Raw genomic sequence first — 10,168 nt, 5'->3', positions numbered from 1 at the left:
CCCCTATTTTAAGGACCTACACGGGAGGAACTAAAAGGCTTTTAGTGATAATTCCCAAGGCGGTCATATCTCTCTTGACGGTTTCTAGAGGTATCATCCCCTTTGAAAGAACATATTGCGGCAGTAGGGACTACCAGCAACAATATGTTATCAAAGAGAAAAACTCTATATGAGGGTTCACTGTTATCAAGCAAGTTGGAGACCTAGCATGACCACAGATTCACCTCCGCTCCTTATGTTCCCATGGACCCGGGTATAGGGCCCCTTTTCAACTCACTGTGTGTGCAAATAGTGTTGGTGTTTGTGTGCATCAAATGAATAAATATCTATCTCATGCATACATTTTAAAAACACACTAAAAGCATCGAAGAGTTTATATATACAAGAACATAAGGAAAAAGATAAAGAAAAAAAGAACAAAGAAGAAGTCATGGTAAGGAAAGCACACTGATTGATTGGCCCAACTCTCTAAAAACAGTCCCTAGTGGAGTCGCCAACTGTCGCAACCTACCCTTCGGCGGGAGGGCGACGCGAGACTCACGGGTGCATCTTCCAAGAAAGGAAAATGCGCGGAGTCACCACCAACGTTTATTCGAGGAAAACATCGGAAAAACCAGAAAGGTGTGGTCTACGAACTTTAAGTGTGAAAGGTTCGGGAGTTGTATTTACGCACGGGGAAGGTATTAGCACCCCACGCATCTGTCACAACGGACGACAGCCTTTAATCATGTGTGCAAATATGACTTCAATTTGTTTTATTTTCCCTTTTACGTTTTTTATGTCTTTTTATGCCTTTTATATTTTTTATCTTTTTGTGGTCGACAAGGGTGTTTCCCTTGCTCCTACGTATTCCTCAATTGTGATAAGGAAATCATACCTACGTAGTTCTTTAAGAACTAAACGTTGGTTAGGTTGTTTTTATCTTTTTTTGCAAGATATATTATGACCAAACAAAAAGTCGTTTCAGGCGTTGGACCAATTAAACGATCTTTTGATTCTTTTGAAAAGAGAGAAAACATTAAGGCATTGGACCATTAATGATCTCTTGTTTTTTTGAAAGTAGTGACAAAGTTATGGGTTGACTTTAGGCTTTCGAAAGTTCACGTTTAACCAATAAAAGCAAAGAGGACCATTTTAAGGTGTTGGACCTTAAAATGGTTTTTAGGTGACTTTTATGGACAAAGCTTGATTTGTGAGTTGATTTTAGCCTTAATTTCACTTTGGTTATTAGTCAGTTCAATTAAGAAAAATCCCAAAGAAAAGCATCCGATTAATTTTTTTTATTATTTTATTCAAAGATATTTTTGATTATTTTATTATTATTTTTCCTTTTTTGGTTTTAAACAAGATTACGGCGTGAAAGATCAGTTGGATTTTATTCTAATAGAGATTAAACGATATTACAACTCAAATGATCGGTGGAAATTCATTTTATTATTGATTAGGCGAGAAAATGACTTAAATAAAATGGTTAAAGCACGTCAAAAGGGGGTACGGAAAACAAACGAAATAAAAATAAAAGCACGCGAAACAATTGGGGACCACTAAGGGCACATAGAATGAATTGAATGGTTCGATTTTGGGAACTTACCGGTTGAAGACCGAAGAACGACGAAGAACGATGAAGAACGGTGGAAAATCTTCACGAAATCACTCATGGAAACGTCTCGGAAGCGTTACAGAAGCGCCTTGGCTTGGATTTTCTTCACGGAAACAATTTTTTTCACTAATTTCAAGTGAATCCTAAATACCAGAAGGGCTGAACGAAATTACTCTGCCCTCCTTCCCCTATTTATAGGGGAAAAGAGGGCGGTGGTTGCCGCCCAACTCGCCCTGGCGAGCTGGGTTGCTTTCACCAGAAGGCACCGCCTTTTGTTGGAACACCCTGGAAGGCCCAAGTGGGCCTGGTTGCTATTCGCACACCCCTTTTTACTAAATACCCCCCCTTTTGCATTTTTTGCTGATTCTTTTTCCGTAATGTTACGGAACTTTACGGATTACGTAACGACACTTGTTTTCTTTCCGTAATGTCGCGAAACTTTACAGATTATGCAACAATGCTTCCTTTCAACTTCCGGCATGTCGCGGAACTTCACGGATTGCCTAACAATGCTTCCTTTTGACTTCCGACATGTCGTGGAACTTCACGGATGCCCTAACGATGGGTGTTAAGTACCTTGAAGCGGTCAAGCGAAGGTTGCATGCCACCAAACAAATGGTCCCCGGATGAAATTAGGGTATGACAATCTCCAACTAGCACAATATAATTGCAACCTCATTTTCCAGGTCATCAAACTTGACAGGATCAAGGACTTTGCTACATATGGCTTTGAAGAAAAAAGCACAGGCGAGTTATGGCTAACCTGACTTTGTTAGGCATAATGTCTTGTATGCCCACGACTAACAATTGTTGCATCAACACGTGACAATCGTGAGACTTTAACCCTACCAACTTAAGCTTCTTCAACTGCAAAAGACTCTTAATATTTAAAGAGTATCCTTGTGGGACCTTGACCCGACACGGACACTAACAAAAACTAATCTTCTCCTTTCTGGACAAAGCATGACAAGCTGGAGGCAAGTATATTTTTTTACCATTAGACCTTGGATGCAACTGCGATTGTATACCCATGTCAGCTAGATCTTGACGCGTATTCAGACCATCTTTTGTCTTGCCTTGAATGTTAAGGAGTGTCCCAATGACACTATCACATACACTTTCTCCATATGCATAATATCAATACAATGTCTAATATCTAGATCAGACCAGTATGGAAGATCAAAGAAAATGGACCTCTTCTTCCAAATGCAAGTCTTACTTTTTTCCTTCTTTAAGGTCTTTCCAAATACAATATTCAGGTGTTGAACCCGCTGGAAGACCTTCTCACCAGTCAATGGTATCAGTGCAGTTTCATGCCCTTGACTTCCATTAAATGCTTTTTTCAATCGCCTGTAAGGGTGATGAGGTTTTAGAAAACGACGATGCCTAGTGTACACTATTTTTGTACCATGTTCCAGTTGTATGTAGCTTGTGTCTTCTTCACAGATGAGGCATGCATGATGACCCTTAACACTATAACCGCTCAGATTTCCATATGCTGGAAAGTCATTAATGGTACAAAAAAGCATTGCACGCATTTGAAAAGTCTCCTTGCGAAACCCATCAAAAACTAAAACCCCCTCGTCCCACAACTTTGTTAGGTCTTCAATCAACGGACTTAGATAAACATCAATGTCTTTTCCTGGCTGTCTTGGGCTCAATATCATCATAGACAACATCAGGTATTTTCGCTTCATGCACAACCAAGGAGGCAAATTGTAAATTGCTAGTAGAACTGGCCATGAACTGTGTTGAGTTCTTAAATTGTCATATGGATTCATTCCATCACTGGCTAGTCCAAGCCTAAGATTTCTTGCCTCCTTATCGAAATCCGGATACAAACAATCAATCTTCTTCCACTGGGAGCAATCAGGTGGATGACGGACCATTCAATCAGAGTTTCTCCCATTTGCATGCCAAGTAAGGTCTTTTGCATCATATCCATTAGCAAAAAGACGCTTAAACCTTGGAATAATGGGAAGATACCATAACACCTTCACTAGAGGGCCCTTCTTTAAGTTTTCATCAGAACTGCAGTCCTCATCATCCTTCACTTTGTATCGTGATGCCCCACACCTAGGGCATTTAGACATTTCTTCAAATTAATGCTTGTACAGTATGCAATCATTCGGGCAAGCATGAATCTTCTGATACTCCATACCCATCGGACACAGTATCTTCTTGACCTAATAATAACTTTTAGGAAACTTGTTTTCCTCTGGAAGCAGATCATGCACTACTTGAAGCAGTGAACTAAAGCTATTGCCACTCCACCCATATCTAGCCTTGACATTAACCAGACTTAACACTACCAACAATAGCGTCAAGGAATTCTTGCACCCCATATACAAAGGCTTCTTTGAATCACTTTGCAATCCTTCATACATAGGGGCATGTGCTTGCGGAAAAGACTCTTGTTCAAGGCCATGAATCATATCCTCCAAGCGATCTCCCATTTCTACATCAAACGGTTCAGACTAGGACCCACTCTGCATGTCTATCAATTCACCATGCCATATCCATGTCATGTAATTCTTCTTATTCCCATCACACAATATATGCTCCCATATGTCGTCCAATATTTGTTGTCTTCTGTTCAAACAATTGATACAAGTACAATAATATTTTCCATCTTCATCCGGTCGACTTCTTTCTGAAGCAAATTGTAAGAACTGCTCGACGCCTTCCTCATATTCTGGGTTGATGCGACTTTCATTCATCCAACTTCGATGCATGAAAATCTCACTTTTTTATTATAGGTGTGGTCCTGTCCCATTCAGGAAGACCGTCTTTTATGGTAGCTTCATACGTCAGGGTTAATTCTATTTTGTTAAATTTGACAAAATTTCGGCAGCATTTCGCATTCGTCTCCAAGTACAGGACATGAAATCGGTGAAATTAATTTCCCGATAATCAAGTATGCACTTAGGCAACAACTAGAAATGCATTATACCAAAATTTCATCAAATTAAACAAAATAATGTTAACCTTAACACATGAATCTACCATAAAAATATCAGTCTCCCTAAATTGTCCAAACGGAGAATTCAAGATTGAATACAATGATTAATACAAATTGTCCGCAAGAATCATTGCATTCAATCTTAAATGGGAATCTAAGGTTCTCTCATCATGAACACAATTTGTATATCATATATCAGGTGTCTTTAATGGCAGTGAACAAGTAATAAAAACATTAATTGGTAACAAACATTTGTACCTGTGATGATGAGCAGCACGGTCCAAAATGAAATGAACAAAATAACTCAATGACCACCTACATCAATCATCAAACAGATATCAATGTGACAATGAGTAGGCTTAAAGTATGACAGATATCAATTGGCACCGTCAATGTCTCAAAATCATAACTCTAACTAGCATACACAGTAGTCAGGACAGTCATACAATGTGAATAAGTCAAACAATTTCAAAATATGACTTTTGCAAGTAGTTCTTTAAGATAATCTTCAATTCTTAGGACCCCTCCCTCTTTGTTGGTTTTTAGGTATTGGACTCCTAGGAATTATTATAATTGGGCTATTGATTATATGCACTTCAAACCAAGATGTGTGTCTGATTTTCAAGCAAGTTAATGTGTCATGATTTTGAAGCAAGTTAATGTCTCATCATTTTCAAGCAAGTTAAAATTTCTAGTGCTTCATCAAATGATTATAGCTATTTACTTTTTCTAAAATTTGTTGCAAGATCAAGTTTTCATTACCTGCCAGGATTATATATTTGCTTTTTTTGTTGTAGTTTTCTAGGCAGTCAACTAGTTTATATATTTGCTTCCTTGGATGACGGGAACAACTGTAAACCCACTATTTCGAGCTGCATATTCATCACAAGCTGCAAAGCAGAAACTCACTCTGCTGGTTCCATGGCTTTACAAATCAGATGAAGAACTAGTTTATCCCACCAATCTCAATTTTACTTCACCAGAAGAACTGGTTTATCCCAACAATGTTACTTTATGTTTCATACTTTCATATCACTACTGTCAGTTCTTATATTTTTATCATTCTCATGTGTATTTTTCGAATGCAAGGTGGAGTATAATACTTGGTGGAGAGATTGTTGTCAATTTATACCATCCAGGGATGCTAACATTGCTATCCTGGAAGAACCAGAACATTTGAAGTGGTATCCTACTAAGGTTGGATGAAGGTAGAAGCTAATTGACTATATTTTTGTTTAGACACAAATGATTTATCTAATGCTCCTTATACTTTCAACAGATATCAGATTATGAGAAAGAGATAGAAATAATGTAGACTATGACCAAAGAGGAGTATTTGGCCACTTTAAGGAGGTAAATACTTGTGATTTACCTTGAGAAGGGGCAGAGAAGTAACTGTAGTTTTATATTTTATAAGACATAGCAATAGTACTATAGTAATGTTTGCAGCAAATAAAGTTGTATAGAATTTGATATTATATATGATTTTTTTACTTTGGTTATTTTGAAATTGATTTTACAAAAAGAGTAGTGGATATTATAAGACATAGCTTGCATGCTTGGGACATGCATGCAAGCTGTGTCTTCTCACTAGCTACCTAGGTTTACAATCTAGCTATCTATCTAGCTAGTGAACTTCACAATCTAGTTGTCAACATTGTAATTGGTGCTAAGCTCATAGTTCCAATGTTACATGCTTGTCCAATTTAAAATCAGACAGCAAGAGGGATCACCTCTTTGCTGGTTTAGTTGGTGAAGTATGGTGACACTATTAAGTCCATAAGAAGCTTATAAGAATTGGCAAAGGAAAGAAAGTAATGATAATTTTGTTACTGCATTTCACACATCAACTTGATATTTTATTCTCATACTCATTATACATTAACTAACATTCATTCATTTTCTATGTGGGACCTATAATTTCTTTTTTGTTCCTGTGCTCTTGTGTGCAAAAGAATGTCTTGCAGTGAGCTCTCAATTTCTGTTGGTTATACAATTTCCTTAAATTGGTTATACATATTGGGACTATTTCTAGCATAACTGATAAGAGGTTCAATCTCCATGTCTTAGAGGAACATAGAAGTTAGAACACATGACAAGAATAAAGATTAAGAGCCATGTTAAATAATGGAAGAACTAGGTTCAGGTTCAGCATTTTAAATATGGCAATGTTAGAAACTGGTTCAGGTTCAGATTCAGCTCAATGTTGCATGTTGTTATTGATGAACAGAAAGAATGCATAATTTGAGTTGTGACTGTTTGGAACATGCAGAATAGCAAATAATAGATATAAGGTACAATCTGAAAGTTCTTGAGGAAGAAAATGAATCTTTAAAAGTGAAACTTTGACAGGCTTCAAATGAGGTTCACTTGGCTCACAATAGAATCCAAGATGCACATAAATTCGATCTAACCATGATTTTTTTGGGGCCATGACAAAAAGGTTGATAAAGATGCACCAGTAGAAGTTGACATTGGTTCTGGCAGTCATTCTGGTACTAAGGATATTATTGAATGTAATGATGAACATGTTGGAAAGTCAGTATCAAATGACCTGGTAGATGATAGTCAACAAACCTCTGCCCTTGAAGATTCTTGTAAGAAAAGTGAACTAACTGAACATCAAACAACAACTTCCAATGAGGAGGACCAAAGTCATTCTGCTTTGAGTAAGAGACTAAGAGCTAACAAATATGCTTCAAATTGGTTTGGCTTATTCTATGCAATTATTGTTTGGCGCTAATAAATTGTTTATTTACTTTTCTTAAAATATGCAGGGTTTGAGGCCTTACTTTGTGGTCATGAACTTAAAGCGGGTATGGGTTTGGTTGCTGTTACCGAGGTATCTGTTCTTCAAAAGAATTTAGAAGTTCTGCATTATCCATAATTAAGAATGAAAATCTTGTTCTTCAAGTTCAGAGAGCGGTATCTGTTGTGGGAAAAGGTTGTTCCTCTTGTACTTGGAATGACTGTATTTGGTTTAGACTTACCTGTTGAGCCCAAAGATACAATTCCAGTGGTGGGACTGGATGATGCAGTGAAGGCCAAGAATGATGCTCCTGGACCAGCTTCATCTGGACGCAGATGGAGACTTTGGCCTATGCCTTTTCAAAGAGTCAAGACAATTGATCACACTGATAGTGTATCAAGTGAGGAGGTATTTGTAGATTCTGAGTCTGATTGCCAAACTTCTGTTGTCAAGCCATCTCCAACATCTGCTATGCCCATTTCCAAATTCATTACTATTTCACAGGTAACCACTACCATTGGATTTGCTTCTCCAAACAAGGCTAATTCCTACAATGTTCATGGGAGTGCATTAGGTGCTAAAGAAGTGCATGCTACAAGGTAGAATCTTGGATGGCTATACGAGCCTTTCCATGTGCCAGAAGATGTCAAGAAGTATGGATGGGGAGTTAGAGATATCTTTGTTTCCTCTTAGTCTGCTGAGATTTTCTTGATCTAGAATGAAACTTTCTTTATTTTTCCTTAGGCATTGGATTCTCCATACCCCAGAGGGTGCTAAACTTGAAGCTGAGTGGAATGCCAAGTTAGTGGAATATGAGTAGAAATACAGTGAGGAAGCTGCAGAGCTGAAGGCTATTATTACTGGCGAATTACCAGCTGGTTGGGAGAAAGCACTTATGGTGAGTAAACTAACAAACTTCTAGGTTTCTCCTAATATTTATTTTGAGCTATATCTCCTTAGTAGTTGAATGATGTGTAATCCAATTTTACTGAATGGTGGTGATTCATTTCCATGGTTTGTTATAATCATTTACTTTCCTAATTACAGTTAAAATTCATATTAAGTACATTGCATCTTCACTCATCATCCATCTTTTTGCTTCATGCATGTATAGGCTTCAAACTTTTAAGAAAAATAAAACTTGACTTCAATCATTTGTTTCTGGATCATTGACTACCCTTCTAATTAAATTTCAACTTTCAGACATACACTCCAGAAAGCCCTGCATATGCTACAAGAAATTTGTTTCAGCAAAATCTAAATGCCTTTTGTCTTCACTGACTACATGAGAGATGCCATAAGGATTTTTGCACTATGTGAAGCTAGATTTATTTATGTGATGACTCATGATTCGATTGGACTTCGAGAGGATGGACCAACTCATCAGCCAATAGAGCATTTGGCAAGCTTCAGGGCAATGCCAAACACTTTGATGCTTCGTCCAGCTGTTGGTAATGAAAAGGGTGGCTACACCATTTCAGACAACTCATCAGGTAATAAGCCTGATGTTATTTTGATTGGAACTGGTTCTCAGTTGGAAATTGTTGTTGCTGCTATTGAGGATCTAAGGAAGGAAGGAAAAGTTGTTACAGTTGTTTCTATTGTTAGCTGGGAACTTTTTTATAAGCAGTTAGATGAATACAACGAGAGTGTTCTACCTGCTTCAGTAACCGCTTGAGTTAGCATTGAGGCAGGATCAACATTTGGTTGGCACAACATTGTTGGAAGCAAAGGAAAGGCCATAGGCATTGATTGATTTGGAGCAAGTGCTCCAGCAGGAAAAATATACAAGGAGTTGGGTATCACCAAGGAACCTGCTATTGCTGCTGCCAAAGAACTTTCATAGATATATTTGTTGAGTTTATTTTATCTCATCTAGAACTTATGGTTTTCACTGGTGGCTTTGGGTTACTGTTACATGATTTGTTTTTTGAGATATCACTTTAGCGACAATAAGGAAGATTAGATTGTTCTTGCATATGATTGTCAGAGGAACCACTTACATTAAAGGATGAGTTGAATTAATGAAGTTGTATGAATTTGTAACAACTATTAGAGATGAAGGAAAGAAGAATGACAGAAAACTTGAATGGATTTCTTAATTGAACAATTAAGGTTCAGAAAGGCCCAATGGGCACCGCTATGTGACAAAACTCCATATTACTTCTAAAATATAGAATAATTAATCTGTAAATAAACTAGTGACTATTTAAGGAAAAAATGGAACCTACAACATATTTCAGAGATTGAAAATGGAGCTGCGGGAAATTGGGACATTAAAATACGCAACCACAACATATTTCATTACCTTGGAGCTGACCAACCCGCCTTCACCCTTAATTTCTCTAAAGGTGATTTGATTCATTACAAAGTATGTACATTTCTTGATCCTTGATTACATACCTTATCCATTAAGCCTAACTACAAATTTCATTGGCACTTACAAGTTCTAGTAAAATCATTGCTCAATATTATTCTTAGTTACAAGATAGCAATGCCTACTTCAAATTCAACTTAGGTTGCTATAAACAGGAAGGAAAAAGAAATATCAACATCCACTTAATAAATGAAATAGCACTATGCACAAACCAAATTACTTAACATTCCAAAACTTGTGAGTACCTTATGAAGAGGCCAGCTAGCTTGTCACAGCTAATAACCCAGAATTGAAGAAATTTCTGCATATATAATTCAAGAAATTTTGTTGTATGTTGTGTGAATAAAGCTTCAAATAAGGTAATGAGATTGACAATCAAGCTTCATATGGTTCTAGTCACATCATTGCTCAATATTATTCTTAGTTACAAGATAGCAATGCCTACTTGAAATTCAACTTATGTTTCTATAAACAGGAACA

The 10,168-nt window shown here is 37.2% G+C and overlaps 1 pseudogene; it reads left to right on the top strand.

Moving 5' to 3' along the window:
* The first annotated feature begins 5,400 nt into the window (after positions 1–5,400).
* Positions 5,401–9,157, top strand: LOC114374512 (annotated as a pseudogene).
* The last annotated feature ends 1,011 nt before the right edge of the window (positions 9,158–10,168 follow it).

This window comes from Glycine soja, chromosome 2 (assembly GCF_004193775.1).
Source record: "Glycine soja cultivar W05 chromosome 2, ASM419377v2, whole genome shotgun sequence".
Lineage (NCBI taxonomy): Eukaryota > Viridiplantae > Streptophyta > Magnoliopsida > Fabales > Fabaceae > Glycine > Glycine soja.
The sequence above is the reverse complement of the archived record's forward strand: the minus strand, read 5'-3'. Positions and strand labels throughout refer to the sequence as shown.